Source organism: Marmota marmota, unplaced genomic scaffold (assembly GCF_001458135.2).
Source record: "Marmota marmota marmota unplaced genomic scaffold, marMar, whole genome shotgun sequence".
Lineage (NCBI taxonomy): Eukaryota > Metazoa > Chordata > Mammalia > Rodentia > Sciuridae > Marmota > Marmota marmota.
This window is the reverse complement of record NW_026000022.1, coordinates 1,806,884-1,829,984: the sequence shown is the minus strand read 5'-3', so window position 1 is coordinate 1,829,984 and position 23,101 is coordinate 1,806,884. Positions and strand designations below refer to the sequence as shown.

At 39.3% G+C, this 23,101-nt stretch overlaps 1 long non-coding RNA gene across 1 annotated transcript; it reads left to right on the top strand.

The window, feature by feature from the left end:
• Positions 1-388: 388 nt before the first annotated feature.
• LOC125618911 lies at positions 389-22,103 on the top strand. The gene is made up of 3 exons (XR_007350290.1): positions 389-600; positions 15,972-16,202; positions 21,385-22,103. It is a non-coding gene; the product is annotated as an uncharacterized LOC125618911 (long non-coding RNA).
• Positions 22,104-23,101: the final 998 nt, after the last annotated feature.

Below are 23,101 nucleotides of genomic sequence, written 5' to 3'. Positions count from 1 at the left end.
TTAAAACTTCAGCTTTTAATTTATTTTTATCCAGGCTCAGAGGGCTTAGAAATTGCCAGAACAATGCCTCCACCCCACCCAATAACCTGCCTGTGTTTTAAAATTCAATTTGATTTCTGCCACAAATTTTTTTAGACACCCATAACTATACAGGAATCGCAATTATTTCCGTGTGGCAGAATTGTAACCAGGAAGCAGCACATATTTTCATAAACTGGAGTCTTATAGATTGATTAGTATTTGTTGATAATAGTGTTTCAGAATTTTTTTTTTTTAAATATATTTCCCCTCCAAAGGGGCCTGCCTGAAGCCTACCCAGCAGCAGCACCCTCGCTGGAGTCCAGTGTTTCTGTCACACACACACACACACACACACACACACACACAGAGCACAGATTTTTTTGATTATGTAGATTTCTTTTCCTACTGCAGTTTCATATGCAAAGCATGCATCAGCCACATCCATGCTATCTCCTAAAGCAGTCATTCTGAAACCCAATCTGGGGACAGTGCAGACTAAATAAAATTTCATTTTGATTTGGCCTCCCGCTGTGAATGGGACTGCTTTGTCTCAGCCGACAGAACCAGCAAGCCAGAAAGGTATGTCCTGTTTTGCATGGCTGGTGGTGTGTCTTGAGCCTCAGGATCAGGCAGCTCTGCTCGGGCGCCCAGCCCTTCTTCCACTTCCTGCTTGTCTTTCTCTTTGCCTTCCATTTGCTCTGGCGCTGCGTGCCTTCTACCTGCAGGGCAGAGCCGGGGCGAACACGCACCGCACCGATGATTGTTTACTTTGGCGTATGTTTAATAGCTCGTGTGGCTGTTTGCATTTTTTTCACTGTCTTTGTTGTTGTGGGGCTTTTTATTTTTCTTCTCTTTTTTCCCTTCCCTATTTTGGTTTGTGTTTTGTTCCCTTGCCCACATTGGCTTTCCGTGCTTCTCAAGGTATTGAATACTAAAATGCTAACTGAAAGGAGAATTGTGTTAAGTGCTGCTCTGACGCTCCAGAGATTTTGCTGGAAGATTTGTCATGCTGAATTTTATTGTAAATTTGAAGATGCCTTTAACAGCTTTGAAGGACTTCAGCCGCTTTGGCAGGAAAAAAAGCAATCGCCCATTTTAGAGAAGGAGGGAAAACATAAAGACTCTCTTCCGATGGGACTGAATGGTGGTGCCACCTTGGTATGTTTATAAGACGCATTGTGATGTTTGCCTGAATTGCTGCGAGATGTGGCTCTCTGTTAAACAATGACCTTCATTGGGAGTCATCTCATGAGAGAGGCTGGCTTGTGTCAAATGCTCTTCTTACACTTGTCCCACCTTTTGGAGAAGGCATGGGTGATCAAGGGGACAACCTGCTACGATGTCCTCAGAAGAGGCTTTAGATACAAGGGCAAAATGCCAGGGGATTGACAATCATGGGAACTCGGTTCTGAAGCCCAAATCTCTCCTCGCAACTGTCATTGCCCTTGACCAATTCCTCAGGTGCCAGAAGGAAAAGAGGTGTTTTCCCTGGCTTACCTATCAGCATATCATTAATCTAAATTAGATGATAGCAAACGAGGGAAGATGGATATAGAGTCAATGAAAAATAAATCGTCTAAGAGCAGGGAGTAACTTCATTCTGATTCAGGGGTTCTGCATAAGTGATTCCACCTGGGATACAGATTAACAGATAAAAATACTAATTAGCTTCACAGGGACTTCACCTCCACCCCCAAGACAAACACAAAATAAGTCATGTCACATAACTTTGTACAGGGTCAGAAATGAACTTTTATAAATCCATAATGTTGAAGCCTTCCCAGTATCTTGAGGTGAGTGACCCTCCAGGGCACTCGTGGCCCTTGCTGGAATTCAGTAAGCCAGCTGTTTGCCATTACAATAAAGTATCCCTTTACCAGAGAAGCTCCAAAGTTCACTGTTGTGTACCTGTTCGCCAAGAGCCTTGGGAGAGGAGACTCATCAGAAGCTTTAGTGATTTCTTGATAGGCTCCTAATTTATTCTGTATAACAAATTGAAGGACAAAACGAAAGTTAGTTAATGAAGAACTTAAAGACACCGAAGGCACACAACCCAAAATGTCATTGGGTGAGGATGCCACCGTCTTACATAAGGAGTAGGAAAATGGCAGAGCTGGGCACTACGGGTGGGTTTGGATCACCAGTCATGTGATTTCTCATATGACCCAAGAGTGAGTTTCTTCACTGTAGCCTGACTATGAAAGTCCTGTGGGTTATTTCATAGTTGTTTGTTGATGATAACAACAACAACAACAACAAAAGCGCAAATTTGGGTTTTGTCCACGTGCGTATTGGCACCATTTATTGGAATTTTAGGGACTCTTGGTAACTAAATGAATGTTTTAAGAAGTAAAATCGACATTTTTATAGAAGCTGTATTTCAATATAGGTATCAAGAAAGAATATAATTTTTTTAAATTAGAATACAAGCGCAAGGTATTTAAGAGTGTTTGTTTATCCATGAAAACACATAGGCAGATATATTTCCATTTGACTGTGTATTTATGTATAAATAAATATACATGTAAATAATGAATGTACAATACATATGTAAAGAGTGAGACAGAATCAATAATTCTATTAAAGTGAATCACAAAGCTTAGCTTCAGGAGCAAAATCAATAAAATATCTACCAAACAAAATTCTAAACTAAGATTTAGTTTATCATATACATGCAATATACACCAAAATTTAACACTAAGCAATATCTTATTTTTATTAATTGATGAGTTCAACTTGGATTCCATCTGCATGAGGCAAATTATTATATGGTTTAACTGATCATGAGATTTGGAGAAAAGGACCTAAATAAAGAACAAATGTTTGCCTTGGCTTAGGGCTATGCAACCCTGCCTTTTGTGTGTCTGCCACACACGAAGCATGTTGACCTACCAGTTTTAGTTTGTGTGCTGCCAAAAGCAACAGCTCCAGTGTCTTTAAGCACTAAATATAACTGTTGATACAAATATTGAAGGTAATGACTTTCATGGTGGCTCTTGGCATGTGAGTTTAGTTTCTATACATTTTGTTAGCTAATGGGATGACCGTCATAGGATCTCATACGTTTTATTATCTGCGTTTCTCTGAACGCCAGAGAGAGAACTCTGAATGGAGTTAAGTGTAGATTCTGGCCAAAGACAGTTAATTCTGTTTCCTGTCGTCCCCTCCTTGGTCCTGGGAAGGGTGAGGATGCTCTAGGATCCTTTGTGGCAGGGATGGGGAACAGGTGAATGGGTGAAACTGCTGGGGCGAGGCAGCTGCACTCAATGGAGCCTGTCTCCACACCCCCCAGGGGAGGAAGGAAAGGGATTTGAAAGACACAGATTCACACGTGGGGACCACAGAATCCACCCAGGCTTGTGATCCCACTGAAAACCTCTATGCATTTTCCCCAGGAAATAATTTACACGATATGCTCCCATGGTCTACATAGGACCCCCAAATCATAAGGATCCATGAGTTCTAAGAAGGTCAGATCTAGCCAGAGAAGAGTCTTAAGGGCAGCAAAAGGGCTTTCAGAACTTCCTCTAGAAAGGTCAGTGCGAGTATTAAAAAGAGGTTCAGTTGATTTATACTCTGCAACTACTTCTCCTTCCTAGTTACTAAGGAGGCGTAAAACTTACAGAGACTGAAGAGAAAAAGTGCCTTAAAAAAAAAAAACAGTTATATGGAAAGTTCGTTTTACATTTCTCTAGGTGAGGCAGTTAAAAACAAAAAAACAATAAAGAGAATGTTAGTCCAAATCCAGGTCCTGAGCTCTGGTGAGGTACCACTGGAAAAAAACATCTTTGGAGTTATTTCTCAAAGCAATTGCACCAGACTTGAAGTAAAACTACTTACATTGCTTTAATACAAATAGATTTGATAGAAAGGTCAATTATCATGCTTGTTTTAATCTGAAAGGAAATACCCCGCTATTTCGATGTATGTAGTAGTAACAAAGGACCCTGTAACTCTAAAAACCACATCGAGAACTGTAAACATTCGGGTTTTTCTATTTGCACTTGGGCAACCTTGGAAAATCCCCATCATTCAGCAGATTAGGACAGAAATCCAGATGAGGTTAGTCCTTGAAGATTTTCAAATCCAATTTGACTGGTAGAAAGAAGAATTCTACTTGATCTATCAGATCTAACGTACTGAAGCCAGAGAGATTCTGTAAGTTGTGGTATTGCTGCACATCGAAATTCCCTTTGGCCTCAATATTTTATCTTATGAAAGTGTCCAGCAAATTTTAAAGCCTGGAATAGAGAGGCTCTGGAGATACATAGATATTCTCCACATAATTATTGTTCTCCAAAAAAACCAGAATTGATTCAAACTTTCTTAGCAAAGCCCTTATCAACATAGCCATTGTCCTTGACCCGGAGGGAAGCCCTTGGGCTGAGCTTCACTGGACACCTTTAATTATGTAAGGTGTGGCTACTGCTGTTACCAGGCAAAGCATCCCCTCTTCAGTGACTTCAAATGGACAGATAGGCAGTGAGCTGGACTGAGCACGTGGTGGGGACTCAGGGTTCTGTAGATGGAGAGAGAGGAGCTGAGGTCAGGTCCACGGGGGGAGTTGCATACAGGTTCCTCATGGTTCTCCCCAAGTACTACTAAAGTGTCAGGAGCTCACCGACTTCTGCCTGTTCTCAGGATTGCAAGCATGCATCTAGAGATCAGGGACCCTGGGTTTAGCAATGAGAAGGTCAAAGGAAACACAAGGTCACCCTGTGAATCTGAGAACTCCTAATTATTCCCAAGGACACGAGGATCTACACATTACACTCAGTTTTCCCCACATGCCAGTATATCATCTCAGGGGAACAAGTGGGGGTAGGAGAAGAAAACATAAGAAATTGGGTATTTTATCCAAATGGAAGAATGAACACCAACAGAGAAAGACAGCTTAAATGATTGGGTCTGACAGCTCTCAACTTGACTGGACATTTAATTAATTTCTGTCCCCTACCCTCACCCACCACTGATTGAGGGTTTGGGAAGAAGCCCAAATGGGCTCCAACTAAAATAAAGAAAATAAATTTTATTTTCACTTTAAATAAAAGTTAAATGGTAGCTGAAATTTTGCAGCCCAGCTACACTTGAAAGAGCCTAGATTTTCACACAAATATCTACCCTCAACGACCCAAGAAAATGCTAGAGACTTCATAGGCCAACCTCAGAAACTGGGGGTAGGAGGGGGAGGGGGTAACATTGAATAAGATTGATTGCATACGTCAAAATAATCCTCTTCAATACTTGCATGCAATATAACTTCAACTCCAGAGAATTAGGTGTTTCTGGTGAAGAGATTTGTCATATCAATTTCTCCGTCTCTGAAAGGAACATTTGATGCACAAGTATGGGTCCCAGTTATGCTACCAATGTCCATAGTCTAAGTTTCTGGATTTGTTTGTGGACCAGGCTGAATGGGGGCCCAAACAGAATCAGTCTCTTTTTCTCAGGAATTTAGAATTAAAACCCAGAAGTCCATTTACTGGAAGATGTTGGAACTAGGTGCACTGCAATGGCAGAGGACACAATTTTTAGACCTCATTCCAGAAAACTAGAATGCAGACAACTTCTTTCCTTTTCTTAGATCTGGTTGGTCAACTCACGCTGAGTTTCTTGAAATGCCAGAGTTTTCTTTCAGTAATTAACTCCCATCTTTCTTCACTCTAATTTATTTCTGTTGTTTTCAACTTAAAAGAACATTTTGTTACTGTCAAAAATATGCAAACAAAAAAAAATTCTTGGCAATCAATGTGACATTCTAGACCTTCCATGTCATCCAAGGGAGTAAGGACAGGTGGTGAACACTGGTGGCTCACACACCAAAATGCAAGCATTGTTGAATCTGGTAACAGTCGCCCATGTTAAAGACTTCAGCCAGAGGTTTTCTAGAAAGACACATGAATGTCATCAGGAATGCCAATGGATCATGGCACAAGGGTCCCATCCTATAGAACCAAGTGTTCCGGGCATGTTGTCCAAAAGTTAGGCCATGTTCCCTCTGTTCCTCCTGGCTTGTTTATTCACAGAAAGCCTGTACCAGGTCATGAGAGTCAAGAAGAATCACAGCATCCAAGGAAAAGCAGAAGCAAATCACTCCTGAAGGGATCTAGCTGAAGTAGGGATCAAAACGGGTCCTCAAGGGAAGCCAGGGAAGGCATTGCAAAATACCAAAGGAAAACAAATAGAAATCTCAATTTTTAAAAACATCACTTGGAAGGTTGACTAGTACACGCTAGTCTTTTGACTTTACCATAAAATCAAATCAGTGAGAGGGTCTCAACATGAAAGACTAGGGTCATAAGTGAAGCAAGAAGTAAGACTTGGTCTTTGCCTCTAAGAGCACGTTATAATACTTTAGGTAACTATGCAGTGACACGCACTGCTAGTGAGGACACACACACACACACACACACACTCACACACGTACGTGTCTGTGTATATAAACATGACATAGATATAATATATAGTAATGATTCATGTATATCATTTTACTATTATTACAATATTATATACAATTAAAAATATTTATTATGAACTAGCTATACTTATACCCATATATTCAGACACACCTGTATATATATATATATATATATATATATATATATAAAATAGAAGAAGGAGTATAAAATAGACCACTTTGGGAGAAACATTTTCATCCAGTTTTTTCAGGGGTTTGTTCTGTGTCTAAAGGGCGAAAGAAGGTGAATCTAGCTATACCATTATCACCCACTCACATTAAGATGTATTTATTCCCCTCTAGTCCATTATAGACTGCTGTGCTTTCCATTTATAGACTTTCTTTTTGGCTTATTAAGAAAAATATTTGAATCTTTTAATATTAAAGAAGGATTTTAAGGAAAAACAGCATATGTAGGAATGGACTTGTTTTTCAAAGAAATGACTGTCTGTGGTCTAGCTCAGCAATGACTGACAGTTGTTTCTTTTCTTTTTTTCTTTTTTTACCAGCTGTCTATTAGTATTGGGAGAGTGTAAACACTAATGAGGGTGAGGAACTGGGTGGAACAAGGGGATAGGGTTTGGAGTAATGGGATGAAATTAAGAGAAAGGAAATTTAGGTTGATTACCAATTACCAATTGAAAATCTTCTTAATGTCGAGGTCTATTAGACTGTGGGGCAATCTTCCAAGGGAAGTGGAGGGACTCCCATTGCTTAGATGTCTAACTTTAGAGTGGACAGAGCACTATCAAGGGCACCCCACCGTGAGCCGTGTACCCCGCTGTGTGGAACGAGCGAGTTCACCTTGGTTGGCTTTATAGGCTCACACTCCTGTTTCACCTGGGGAGAGAGAAGGAAAGCCACCCTCGTCTGCCCCACATGGCTCTCGCTTTGCCCAAGCCACTGGGAAATAATTTTCAGATATTTCCTCCCCTTGTCATCTGGAGCAGCTCTCTGACAGAAACCCAATAGAGACGGTTCTGTTTGGAGTGGGGAGACCTTCCTAAGACATACGTGTTCCACCTGGGAAACTGACATCTTTCTGAGACTTATAGAAACGAATATCTTGGGCCACGAGGCACTCTGCTTTTCAGAAAAGGAAAAATTAGAGCCACCAGGCAAGTGACATTTTAATAACATGGCTATCGAGGCATTTGTGGGGGTAGATGTTCTCTTCTTCCTAAAGGACAAACAGATGGAAGGAATGGGAGATAAGATTGAGTTTGGAATGGAAATACTAGACTGGTATGATTAGTCATTGATAAGCATTCTGTCATGATCCAGGGGCCCGAGAAAGTAGATACACATGATTGCAAGAAAAATCAGTATTTACTTTTGTTCCCTGGGGACCATCCTGGCCCCCTGGAAGTCAATTTCAGGAAAAGATCGTTTCTTTATTGGGAATATGTCCAGAAATTAATACGTTGGAGAGGAGGCAGTTACTTACTATATCTGCTGATTTTAATGACATATTATTTTGTGCTCTTTAATAAGGTCCTGTCTGTCATAATTAAATAGGAAAAAAAATATGAGAGTTCACATGGTTCTAGTCACTTTTAGCACATGTCCCCATTCGGGGTTAAATAAATATACCCAGACTCACTAAAGCCAGAGGAAGTACAGCATGATCTAATATATATTCCTTGCTGTGTTAAAATTTAACAGTTTCTGAGGCAGTGTTGAGCGGTGAGACCTCTCAGAGGCGATTACGTCTTTAAGAGTAAATTCTTGCTCTTGCAGAACTGGATTACTACTGTGTGAGTAGATTCTTATAAAGTGAGGCAGACCCTTGATTTTTCTTGTCTGTGTGTACCTGCTGGCCCTTCCATGTTCTGGCATGTCTTGAAGCTACACAAGACCCTTGTCAATACCAGGCTCCTTGACTTTCCAGCAACCAGAACCATGAACCAAGTCAACCTTTTCTCTTTATCAGTTACTCAGTCTTGGGTATTCCATTATAGCAATGAAACATGGACTAAGTCCTACCTATATATTAAAGGTTGAACAGAGGGGATTGTGCGAGCCAGAGATGTGAGTGGTTAAAAATCGGGTACCCAGCCCTCAGGTCTGCTTCCTGGAGGTCATTCAGAAAATTCTGAATATCATGTGGAAGTGAGCACAGCCACAGGTGTGTTCTGAAAGTCTATATCAGGTAAAACTCACCTTCTCAAACAAGGATAATGCCAACAGCCCCACTCTTCCTTTCTGGAAGCCAGTAGTTATAAACATAACCCTTAGTCTACAGAGACAGTAATTTGAGGCAAGAGGAGATAAATATAATGTAGGGTTTCAATTTCTCTTCTGAAAAGAGATGTGCATGAAGAGGGAGAGATAAGGGAAGAGATTAAAATTGTGTCTCATAGATTACGTGTGCTATTCTCGTTTTTCCATTTCTTCCTTGTGATGAGTTCTTTGAGTTTTTATGAGTTTAATGTTTCTCTTGATTACAACATCTCTGTACTCTAAGTTAGTCAATAAAAATATCTCACTCCTACAAACTGGTTTCACACATGAAATGAATATTTTCCAGAAAAAAAAATTATCTTTTTTTTTGTTCCCTGGTGGGGAAAAATGTCTCAGAAACTCATGGTTGTACACAAGGAAATGTAGGTCTGAGAGTTCAAACACTTATGTGTAACTTATTGCTTAAATTTGCTGCTTTTAAAGAGGTCCACCTGCTACTTCTTTATCAGGAGTGGTGTTTTCAGATGATCCATCGCCTCTGCTGTGAGCTCATAAGGTTCAGCCATTAGCGAAGGGTCCTGGTCATCAGGCTGTCCCCAACATCCAGAGAGCTAACTTGGCCCTGCTCAGCTTCTATCTACATCACAAGCCAAAGATATCGACCACATTGGAGGGCGTGTGTCAAAACAGTGTCCCCATTTTCTTTCCTCCATTACTGGCCGAGCTGACAGGAGACCCGGCCAGTTGGTGTACCACATTTTCTAGATCAGGAAGCGAGAGATCTGCTTTGTTTGAAGTGATCACTTTTGGTCAAGAGTTGGCCTTTACAAATGATCAGCGTGCACGCACATCCTGAGAAATTCCCAGATCACCAGAGTATCTTAAAGTAAAAACACAGGCTCTGAGCAAGGTCATTCATCTGTAATGAAAAACAAATAGTTTCACTGAAGAGAAAAAGGAACTTATGAAACTTTTTCAAAGTCCTTCAAATGTACCTTTGAAAATTGAAAATATACAGTTTAAAATTTCCAGATTTCTACTTCTTATGTTAAATTTAAAGGGAAGTTTTCTCCCTCTCTGAATCTGAACATTGGTATTTACTTTGTTTTGGGGTGGGGTATAAGGGATTGAACTCGGGGGCTTTCAACCACTGAGCCACATCCCCAACCCTATTTGGTATTTTATTTAGATGCAGGGTCTCAGTGAGTTGTTTAGTACCTTGCTTTTGCTGAGGCTGGCTTTGAACTCACGATCCTCCTGCCTCAGCCTCCTGAGCCACTGAGATTATAGGTATGCACCACCATACCCAGCGATATTGACTTTTAAAATAATAATGCTTTATAGATAAACTTAATTTCAAAGCACATGCATGGATGTTATTTCATTTTTGTCTTTCAAGAGATGGTTACTTTTCATTATCAAGTACAAGTTAATTTTATTAGAGCTTTTATTATAGTTTACATAGTTTTACTAACCAACTGATAAAAAGAAATGCACTGAAGCTAAACATCAGTAAAACTCAGATAGCAATCAGGTAGTTAGAGCAGACTGCACTGTGAGGCAAGGGTTTGTCCTGCAATGGGCAGAACTTAATCACAATAATAGGTTTTTTAAAAGTCAGGACCACTTAATATATTTCCCCTCATGGTTGCTGACGTAGGCTTTAAAACGGTAGCAGAGAAGCTAGGTGTGGTGGTGCAGGCCTGTGATCCCCGTGGCTCAGGAGCCTGAGGCAGGAGGATCGAGAGTTCAAAGCCAGTCTCAGCAATTTTACAAGGCCCTTAGCAACTCAGTGAGACCCTTTCTAATAATATAATAAAATATAAAAAAATTTAAAATAAAAGCAATAAAATATAAAAAAAAAGGACTGAAGATGTGGCTCAGTGGTTAAGCACCCAGGGTTCAATCCCTAGTAACAAAAATAAATAAATAAATAGATAGAAAGATACCAACAACAACAACAAAAAAAAAGATGCCAGAAAATTCATGTCCTATAAAGTTTTAAAGATGTTCCCTTTGGGACCAGAGATTGGAAAATATCCCAGTACTGTTTGTCTTGTGGCCCAGCAGAGTGGTTCCATTCTCTCTTTCAGGACATGAGATCTAGTCCAGCTAGTGTCGTTCTGGCTTCTCCCACCAAACCAAGTGTGAGCCACGACCCCCTCCACATTTGGTGGCACTGGAGAAAGCCTGGGTTTGTGCTTGACCTGACCATTTCCCCCAAAGTTAACTCTCAAAGGTTTAAAGGACTCATCGAAGAACCATACGTGGGTCCCCGTGTGAAGTCTCCATTGGCTTGGCTCCTCCTTGAAGAGTTGGCAGCAGGTCTTCTTGATCATGACTGTGAAATAATGCACAGCACCTGGAGAGCCACTGCAGGGCAAAGAAAGAGAGAGTTCAAGGCCTCCTCCATCCAAGTGTCCATCGAATTGGAGTGCTTCTTTGTGGACTCAAAAAGCAGGTAGGGTGGGAGAGACAGGTCCAGGCTGACCCTCAGAGGTCCTGCAAGGAAGGTCACCAAAGCCCCAGGGCTGACTCCACATTCCTGCCTTCTCAGTCAAACTCTGCTGAGGCGCTGTGAGGTAGGCCAGGTGCGAATATCCCCATTTTACAAATGAGGCCAGGCAGGTATTCCAGGTAAGTGTCAAGTCGAAATGTCCTGAGCCAATAAGAAGCATGCATCAGCATTCAAACCCAGTGTTTCAACATCATGCATCTGGTTGGCTTTGACTCTGGTTAGCTCCGTTAAAACATGTCCTTCTGCTTTGGATTAACAAAAGAGGACTCAGTATTTCAAAAGCAAAGGAGATTGCGGCTTAATAATGCTAAAGGTCAGGCAAGTTTTGCAGTCCTATTCCATCCTCCCACCCCAGTGGGTGAGGTGAACTGAGGGCAGCTGTGAGGGAGCAAGCACAGGAAAGTAGATAAAATCCACAAGTTAAAAATTGCTTGGAAATAAGTAGAAAAAAGATTATGCAATTTTGATGACAAGATATACACATACATGCGACAAAATAACATCAGAAGCCCTAAAAAGAGCACAATGTGTAAGATTTTCTTATCATTCCCTCACCACAAATCATAACTGGAATAGGGATTAGCTGGAAAATTTGTGGGGCCAGTACAAAGTCAACACGTGGCCCTCATTCCACAAAGATGGAGGACTTCAGGGCAAGGCGTTAAACAATCACGGGGCTCCATATGACTGCATGAGCGCCACCTATCACTTGGGCCCCACCCCATGAAGCAGGTGGCATTACCTTCTCTGAACCTTTTGTAGTTCTGCCTCAAGGATCAGGTTTCAGCTGAAGGTCTAGGAAAAGTAGCAATCAGGTCATTTGAGCAGACTGCTCTGTGAGGCAGGGGTTTGTCAAGACCCATGTAAAGACCATCTCTCATGGGTGGTGAAAGAGGAGTGGGTCCATGTACGACGAGGAGACCTCAGCCTCGTGCTGAGGCTCCATGAATCAGATCAGTTTTATTACATTCGGATTTTTTTAATCACTATGCCATGGATTAACACCACTGAAGAAAACCGCCAGAGTTCTTCACACTTTGACCTTAAAGGAAGAGGACAAAGTCTCCATGCCATGAAACCTTGGCATCGAAGGTCCCTGGACAGAAGTAAAGGTGAATATATTCCCATGTGGGTATTAGGAGGATCTGTGTGATGTTGCTCTGAAAGAGCTTGCAAACCGGATTGCTTCAAAACTCATGTGCTCACTGATGCTGTGCAGAGATAGAGATATCCTTGGCAAAAAGAAATCACAAAGCAACACTTTGGGGCCAGTATGAGTCTTCATTGAATTGTGGAGTCATTACACAAAGAAACTAAGGTAAGACAATTTGCCAAGGAGGTATTTGAAAGTGTCTGTTGGAGTCATAATATTGAAATGCAAATTATTAAGTATACTTAACATCAATTAGATGACCCCCGGGCTAGTGGTTAAGCCCCCATACCCCTATTTCCATCCACAGCCATCATTCAATAGCATTTGCCATTGCCATTTTGTTAATAAAATAAGGGCAGCCTTGGTTTCTAGCATCCTGGATTTTTTGTTGAGCCAAGCAGCACGGTGCATGAAAGGCCTGTCAAGAGATCTGACGTAAATGGAAATCGCAGAGTGTCATAATGCCGCACAACAGGTGCACGGAATAGATGTTCAAAATGCTTTCTATTATTTGGCTTTTTTGGAATCAAATCAGAATCAAGAACAATAGTGGCCATTTCAGATAAATTACTTCTGCACATTCTTGCAGATTGAGCAGCTGTAAGGAGGGGAGGGGGAAGTTGGGGGTGCTTGCTATTTGGAAGGTGGATGCAAATACATTTGTAATGTGTATACAGTATACTCAGTATATTAAATTTTTGCCTTTCATGTGCAATGATAAAAGTCATCTTCTTTCCAGGATTGCATGTTTCATTAATACCACATTTTAATAATTAAAGAGCACAACTCTAGAGGCAATAAATATAGCTAAGATAAAAGTTTGCAGACAATCCTTTTTTTTTTCCCCCCTCAGTCCCTCTGAAGAACCTATGGAGATGCAGTTTAATGACTTAAATTCTAAAATGGGTTATTTAATAAAATATTGGGTGTTTATGTCAATTTGTTTGAGAGAGCAGTATATTGGTCAGGTGTAGTGTTATTAATGATAGCAGGTGGGGTGATGGGCCTGTGCTCCCCTCTGCACCTCATTATCCACTTCTGCCCACTCTGCCTATTGCTGTTGCACCGTAGTTACTGTTCGTAATTTTTAATGTTGGGAAGGGAGAGGTTTGTTGTCTTTCTAATCCTCTCTGTTAGCATATTCTATTTTATTAGACGTAATTCAGAGGGAGAGAGAAAGGGAGGCAGACACTGGTTAAGGGGGATATATAATTGGGTGTAGTGGGATTAAACTATTATTAGTGTACACTCCTAATGGATGCCCCATAAAGAACCCATGGCAAAGCATTAATGAGCTATGAAGGAAGAGTAGGCAAGCCGAACAGTGTGTCCATTATTGCAATCCTACTTACGCACAAATCGTTTAGCAACCACTTGAAAGGAACACCAGACTCCTGATATTTAAGCAGAGTCATTTTCCTTCAGAATTCTCTGCTCTTTTTAAATCTGAAACTTCAGTTTGCAAGATCTTCCTCCCATGCCAATCCTGAGGTTTAGTTTTGCTCTAACATCAAGCCTTATATATTAAAAAAAAAAAATAACAACCCCCTCAAAAATTTAAATCTAATAGAGAAATAGATGTATGTGTATCAAAAATGGTCTCTTTTTTGATTTAAAAAAAAAAAAAAAACAAGATATGTGAACACTAATGCCCCCAGGTGATAGGAGTAGGAAATAAGTTAAAGAGCATTAATTTTAGGTATAAATATTCAAAAGTTAAAAAAATTAAATGTGAAAATTATAATGTGCTTTTATGTCAGAGTTGGAAAAAATCAGCGACATCCTTTTGCTGGGGTTCTTATTCTGTATGTTGCAGGTGACAAATCAGAAAGAAAAAGAAAGTACACAGAGCATCGCTGATGTGTTAGATAACATACTTACGTGTATTTGATGGATTGCTCTTTGGCTTACGTGTGTATCTGATGGATTACTCTCCACTTAAATTGTGTAAATATGTACAGTACATCTCTTCCTCCTTATATATATATTTTTTCTTCTCTTCTCCCTTTTACAGTTAAGCAGGTTTTCCCATCTCTGAAAGGCAAGTGTAATAGATTTGATGACAACAGCCGGGAACTCAGGGCATATCAATTAGAGTCACTTCTGTGTGATTGTTTTCAATCACTGATTTTTGATGATACTTTTATCTAAGACGGTATTAATACTCCACTTACGTAACGGTGGATGTTTGCAAAACCCTTTTCCCCATCGAACCACCACCCCCCTCCACTCCTCACCACGAAGCTGATTTGGAGACTTTCTTATTTTAAAATGTGTGTAAGAAACAGTGCTTGAAGTCCTGTCCAACAGTAAAGTTTTAGATAATATTCTTTCCCAAGTGAATATATGTTTTAAAATCATTTAAATCCCCTAGCTGCCTGTGTGTTCCATAAATCCTCCACCTCTCCTCTGTGGAGGCTTGTCCAGCGTTTGTAACCTGGAATGTGTAAAATATGAAATAATCAAGAGTATTTTTTTTCCGATGGAAACTGAGCTACCTCCCCAATGGAATGTGGATTCAGGCAATTTCACACGATAAGGTTTGCTGCAAAGCAGGCACCCAAGATCCGGGATTTAACCTTCCAAAGATGCACAGTTTCATTTTTTGATGTATCTTTTCGCTTTTATAAAAATGGGTTTCAGTTCTCATCCATAAACTACTAGGTAGAGAAATGAAAAGTTCTTTGCATGAAAAATCGCCTCCGAAGGTATATGCACACTTGGTGTTGGAAGTAATTTTCACTTTTTTCCCATTCATTTTTATTGCTTTCCAGAGTGAAAACTCCGTAGACTCAGAAGCCAAAGGGCCTTTTGAAAAAGCGCCACTTTCAGATTTCAGCCTCAGCCTCAGCTGATCGACAAGGGAGGTTCTAACAAGACAGTTGCTAGCTGCCGGCTACAGTTCCCACTTTTGTTTCCTGTGGAAACTAACACGGGGCAAATTGAAAGAGTGATTATTGGAGGGCTCCTCTGTCTTTCCTGATCCAGCGTCTCCAGTATTTTCATAGAAAATGGGAGCAGGGAAAGCAGGGGAGATGTCAGCCCTTGTCACTTTCAGCTGTGGCTGATGGCAGAGAGCTGGCTGCAAGTTCTGGCTTTTCAAACAAGCTACTGAAATCTCTGTTCTTTTTACTTTCAAAACAAAGAGGGAAAATATTAGTGGAACGTCGACTTCACCTTTACCTGTCCCCCCATGCCTTCCTTTTGCTGCATGATTTTTAGGGAGGAGGAAAGCTACTGTACTTCACATGGGAAACTGCAGTGTCCAGTCTGTGCTCAACAAATTAACCCTTGAATAAGGGATGCCCTCTAAGCATGGGCACTGTATTTGTGAATGTAACTAACTGGCCAGACCAGTAGGTGACTATCTCTACTGTTTCCTTCCTAATGGACACTCCTTCTATAATTTATAAATCCCATCTTTTATGAGGCTAGAAAAAAAATGGCAGAATATGCTCAGAAAACATAATTATTACTGATCATAATGTTAACATGGACTTAAATTAAGAATGAGTATTTTCTTTGCACAGATAAAAGTTTTTCAGGCCTCCATTGCTACCTTCTTTAGGTAACTTCAACCAAATAGCTGCATTTAAATTTTAACAATTTAATATATTTGCTGGTTTTGACCCCTACAGGCTGACCAAAATTTATTTAATCATATGATGTTCTACTTTAATAACATGACATTTGAAGACATCAGAATATACCACTGAATAAGGGAATGGCTTCTTTGGATGACTCAGAGGATGATGGAAAGAGAAATTCTTGTGATCAGTTTGCTGATCGTATCTATCATTATTGTGCACTGATATCCACCAGACACCTGGCCTGAACTGTCCCAACTCATCTCCCAACAATGTTTGAAGGTACCTACTATTACCCTTACTTGGAAGATGAGAAAACTAAAGCTTGGTTACATAAGTCTGCAATGTCACACCCTGAGAGATGAAATAGGATGCAAACTCGGTCTTTCTGACTCAGAACATGTGTTTGTAACCACTCTGCTCTCTCACAATTTTTACCTCTGTTGCCTCACCCTGGGGTACTGTGGAGTGGTGAATGACCCAAAATACACACACACACACACACACAATGATTGCCTGTATCCTCATGCCTGTTTAGACAAAAGAACACACCCAGACTGCTAAACAGACTTGCTGGACAGCACAGTATATACGCTCATTGTGGGGCTGCAAGGTAATTAGGAAGAATGGAAGGAGCTCTAAATAGAGACTTGGTTTGTCTTCCTAGTTTTCTCCCAGCACTTCCAACTTAGTGTTAGTGGCTCTCTGCCTTACTCCCATCTAATCTGCAGAGGAGAGGCTCTGTGTGTGTGTGTGTGTGTGTAGGGACACAGTCTAGCTTGCTTAGCACTGGTGCTGAGGGGATGCTGGAGGTATGTGACTTCCAGGGCATAGGCACCAAGTCCTTGGCATCTGGGCATCTTGGACATAAAGGAGAGGAATTTTGTTTACAGTAGGGGAAGGAGCTGTCCTCGATATATTCTATAACTTCCAAAGACAGCCTTGCCACCTCCCTACATACACACACACACACACACACACACATACACACACACATACACACAAACACTGAACAAAGGACATTTCAATCTTGTCTCAGAGACATATGTTGGTCCCCATACTGAGGAAGCTTCAACTTAAAATTGCCTAAAATTCTTTGACCCCCCAAAATAAAGAAATAAAAGGAGGTTCATTCTACAAGTTGTAGTCGATGCATTGCAAGTCAAATATCTATGAGCCTCAACAGCAGAACCACGTGTCTTGCTTCAGGTCTGAGCAAGGACCCACAGCTGTTTCCCAGGTTGAAGAAGGGGAGAAGAAGGGGAGAAGAAGGGGAATCAGAGATCAATGAAACGTTTGTCACCTGCGGGGAAAGGCCAGAGAGATGGTCGTACCAAGGGGTGGGAGAGACAGGCTGAAAATCACCTCCGCTCTGTGTACATTGGCTTTATGTGCTCTCCACAAGAGTGTCATTGTCCACACAAACTCCTTTATAAAGCTGATAAGGAACACATTGGAAGTATGTTCTCTGATGTCAAAGGAGCAAGAGGTTCTTTTCCCATTTCACTATTAAGGTAACTTGCCAACCGCATTGTTTTAGGAGGGACAGAAATCAGCTCTTGAAGACTGAACTCTTATTGATTTCCTATTTGATAACAATATTTTCAAAAAATTTTGTTTTAAACTTTCTTGAAAGAAATGTTTAGACTGTCAAAACAAAACTCCAAAATTTCTTTAAAAGGGTCATTTACCTATTTGCCTATTTTCTAATGGCAAATATCCAAAATCATCTATTTTTTTAAAAAAATTCAAATTATTCTACTGATGTGCAAAAATTACAGTAGTATATATATATATGTGTGTAACTATATAAAATTACAATAATAGATATATAAATTCAATAGTGTATATACATATATAATATCCATGTTATATATACACATATATAGTAGTCCCAATTTATCCTTCAGGGATCCATTCCAAGACCCTCAGTGGATGTTTTGGTTCATGGATATTATGGAACTAAATATCTCTCTCTCTCTCTCTCTCTCTCTCTCTCTATATATATATATATATATATATATATATATATATATATATATATACACACACACACACACACACACACACACACACATACACATATTTATTCTGTTTTTCCTATACAGGCATAGCTATGATAAAGTTTACTTTATAAATTAGGCATGGTTAAAGATCAACAACAATAACTAATGATAAAATAGAAAGTTATACCAATATAGAGCCAAAAAAATTTTGGCATCATTAGTTTTGTACCTCGGGATAATTATTAATTAAAACAAGGATTATTTAACACAAACACTGTCACACTATTATAGTCAATCTGGTAAGAAAGATAGCAATTAAACAACTAATGAGTAGCATATACTGTGTGGATACACTGGACAAAGGGATGATTGATATCCCTGGCAGGATGGAACTGGATGGCATAAGATTTCATGATGCTTCTCAAAAGAGCACTGAATTGAAGACTTACCTGTTGTTTATTACTGGAATTCTCCACATAATATTTCAGATTGTGATTGCCTGTGGGTAACTGAAACTGTCGAAAGCAAACCCATGGATGAGAAGGGACGACCACATACATAAATAAATATTTATTTTAATTGATAGTAAGTGAGAAGCACAGACTCTCAAGCCTGAATCAGCATTCTTGACTTGAGTTCGAGCTCTGCCATTGACTAGTTTTGTGAACTCAGATAACTTGGATAAGTTTCTCAGCTTCTCTGTGTCTTGGTTTCTTCATCTCTAAACTAGAGAGCAGTAACAGTACTCATGTCACTGGGTGTTTGTTTACTGAATAAAACATCAGTGAAGGATTATTCACGATGATTTGATGAAGTAAATACTGCATTCTCCATTTTGTCTGATGGAACACTTCAAGCTGAGAAGCCCATCTCATCACGGTTTGGTGATGCAGTTAACAGGGTGTGATTCCAAGTCTGCCTGACCCTAGAGCCCATGTTCTCACCATTCAACTACACCACCATCTTAATTTAGCCTTGTCAATGAATTTTCTTCACATACCCACTTAATTTTAAAGCTTATGTTTTTCACTTGAAGATATTCTCCATATATTATGGATGCTAAGATGCTAAGTCTTTAATGAGTCTAGGGCATGTTGTTTAAATTTGTTTTATACACTTCTACATTTTTAAGTTTATTTTTTAACTACCAAGAGAAAGTTTAGTTTTTTTAACTACTAACAAAAACAACAACAACAACAAAAAAAACATAAAAAGCATACATCCTCATAGGTTCCAATGGAATATTTCAACACAAATGTGTAATGCTTAAATTGAATTAAATATATATATATATATATATATATATATATATATATATATATATCCTCAGACATTTATATTTTCTCTATGATGAAAAACATTCAAACTCCTTTCTTAAAGCTTTTCAAAATGCATATAGACTACATTATCTGCAGTCATCTCACTTGCACAATAGCACACCACATTTACTCCTAACTAGAGGTGAATATTCATCAATGAACTTCTCATTCCTTCTTCCCTCTCTCCACTCACCACAGCTTATGGTAACCCTCATTCCACTCTCACCTCCTAAGCCCACTTTTTAGTATTTCCCCTCTGAGTGAGACCACATGGTACTTCTCTTTCTGTGTCTGGATTATGTCATTTAACACAATGATCCCCAGTTCTGCTTTTGTTGTCACAAATGACTGGCTTATATTTTGTTTGTGACTGAATAATATTCCATTGCATACACGTACCACATTTTCTTTATTCATTTTTCCATTGACGGACACTTAGATTGTTTCCATTTCTTGGCTCTTGTGAGGAATCCTGCAATACACAATGGAGGGTAGGTGTCATTTCAACATATTGAATTCATTTCCTTTGGTTATACACCCAGTAATGGGATTGTGGGATCAAATGACAGTGCTATTTTTAATTTCTTGAGAAAACACCATACTGTTTACCATAATGGCTGTACCAATTTGCCTTTCTACCAACAGTACGCAAGAGATCCCTTATCTACGTGTCCTCACTAGTACTTGTTATCTTTTCTTTTTGATAATAGCTATTCTTACTGGGGTGAGGTGGTATTTCCTCGTGGTTTTGAATTGCATTTCCCTAATGATTAGTGATGTTGAACATTCTTTCACATACCTGTTGACTATTTGTATGTCTTCCCTTGAGAAAAGTCTATTTAAGTATATTGACTTTGTGTGTGTGTGTGTGTGTGTGTGTGTTCGTTACCAGGATTAAACCCAGGGGCACTTAACTACTGAGCCACATCCCCAGTTTTTTATTTATTTTATTTTCATTTTATTTTATTTTAGGGCCTCACTAAGTTTATTTTATTTTAGGGCCTCACTAAGTTGCTGAGGCTGGCTTTTTCCTTCCTCAGCCTCTGAATGGCTGAAATTACAGTCATGCACCACTATGATTGGATATTGACGATTTTCAGTTGAGTCGTTGTTGTTGTTATTATTGTTGTTTTTTTGTTTTTGTATTTTTTAAATTGGGTTTTGTTCTCATTTCAATTTTTTTTTTATTTTTGTTATTGAAGCTTTTGAGTTTTCTACATATCTTGGATATTTACCTCTTGTCAGTAGTACAGTTTGCTATATTTCCCCTCATTCTATAGGTTGTGTATTCACTCTGTTGAGGGATTCCTCTGTTGAGCAGATGCTTTTCTATTTGAAAATTGAAACATTTCAATTTGAGATAATCCCATGTGTCTATTTTTTTTCTCTTGTTTCCTGATCTTTGGGGGTCTTGTCCAAAAAATCCTAGCTCATTCCAATATCCTGAAAATTTTCCATTTTCTTCTTGTAGTTTCATAGTTCCAGGTCTAACATTTAAGTCTTTAATCCATTTTGGATTGATTTTTGTTACTGGTGAGAAACACAGTCTACACACACACACACACACACACACATATACAAACACACACTCAGAGGAGCTGGGCATACAACAACTATATCTAAGCCTTGATGCTAAATCAAGAAAGAAATGACAGACTTGTCAACAAATGGTGCCCAGAACATCTGGGAGAAAAAGAGACCAAAAAGGTGAAGTTAGATCTCCAACTCAGACTATTTGCAAAATATATAGTCTAACCCAGTTAGAGAAGCGCTTTAAATAGGAAAAATCAAAAAATCAACATTTTAGAAGAAAATGTAAGAGAACGCATTTTTTGACATTGAGCTTCAGAAGAATTTTTTAAATGAAAACACGGGGTGGGGGGGGAACATACTGCCTAAAAGATTGATTCCTCTGTCTCCAGAAAAAATAAAAACACTCCAGGAAAGTTCCCATTTCCTGATGCTACTTCACTGATCTGTTTGTTTAACCTCTCCTGTAAACCACAATGATTTTGTCACTATTGCTTTGTAAGAAGCTTTGCTATCTGTTTTCCTCCTCCCGTTATTATTCTTTTATGGATATATTGCTTTTGTCGGCATGGTGCTTAATTCCCGTTTGCATTTCTCTGCTTTCTTTAGGGTTCAAATTTTTATTCCTGGAGTCACCCTTCCTCAATGCTGCTTGTGAATGGTAAACGACCCGAATCTTTGTCTGAAAAATGTCTGCATTTCAATCTTGGTGTCAAGTGATTATTTATCAGTCTGTGAAATTCTGCATTGATGGCTTAGCTGTGTTCTCCTGGCCCACTTAAGGTATTATTCCATTGTCCTCTGTATTTCTGGTACCTGAGGAGTTTCCACTCTAGAGCTCAACTACGTGTTTAAAAGAATCTTCATTAAATTGCATGTCGCTTTTTGGTATCGGTGCCAAGACAGCGTTCGTGTTATTTTATCCACCATATTACCAGCACCGGAAATCTCAGGATGCCCTCACCATCTCAGCCCCTGCCATACTGTGGAGAACACAATGAACGCAATGGTGGAATTTTCAAAAATTTAAGGGAGTCCTTTTTCACCCTATTTTTGATTCACTTCTCTTTTCAACAAAACTTTTTGGACAAGTGTTTTTATTTCCACATTTATTTTTATATTCTACTTATGAAACAATCTCTGGATATTTGGTCATTGGTATTGATTTGACTATCTACATCATTGGAAAGTGAAGAAGTGGAATATTTCAGGACTGGAATCTCAGATTGTGACTGAAATGCCTGCAATCCCAGTGAATGGGGAGGCTGAGGCAGGAGGATGGCAAGTTCCAGGCCAGCCTTAGCAACTTAGGGAGTCCCTAAGTAAACTTAGAGAGATACTGTCTCAAAAAAAAAAAAAAAAAACATGAAAAGTACTGGGGACTTAGCTCAGTAGTTGAGCACCACTAACTCAATCCCCAACCCAAAAAAAACAAATTCCTCCTAAGCCTGTGGTCTTCCCAGGTCCCAGATTCCAATGCTGTCCAGGCTTTTTGTCCCTGTACAGCATTAAGTCTTCAGTTTATTCCACTTTCTATCCCTAAGATCCAGAGCTGTGACTTACCTATGGAAAGATACCCAGCAGTAAGATGGCAGAATCATGAAACAGGTATTTGTTACCACTTTTTAAAGGAAATGACAAATATTTTCCAAATAATGATATTATTTTACTTTGCTATCCACAGAGTATGAGAGCCCTGATTCCATTACCATCTCATCAGCATTTGGACAGATTGTTTTTTTTTTTTTTAATCTTAGCCATGCTACTGTGTATCTCAGCGTCTTTTTAGTTTATGTCCACTAATTATTAATAATGCTGAGCAGCTTGTCATATGCTGACTTCCATCCATATACCTCCATCACAAAGTGTCTATTCAGAACACATTCTTAAAACAACTTTTGGAGGGCTGGGGATGTGGCTCAAGTGGTAACACACTCTCCTGGTATGTGCGAGGCACTGGGTTAGATCCTCAGCACCACATACAAATAAAATAAAGATATTGTGTCCACCTAAAAACTAAAAAATAAATATTAAAAAAAATTTTGAACTATTGAGCATTTAAACTTTTCACAGAAATAAATATACTTTAAAATTATGTTCTTCCAATCCGTGGTTTATCCTTTCCACTAACAGTATCATTTCTTGGCGGGGGCATGATAATGTTTTTAATATTGATGACATCCAAGCTTTCAGATTTCTTTTGTGGAAAATGGTTTTGCCATTGTAGCTACAAAATCTTAGATTAAGGCAGACACAATATTTTTTGCCTTTGTGTTTTCTTCTAAAATTTACCTAGTTTTAGGTTTTACGCTAAGTACATTTTGAG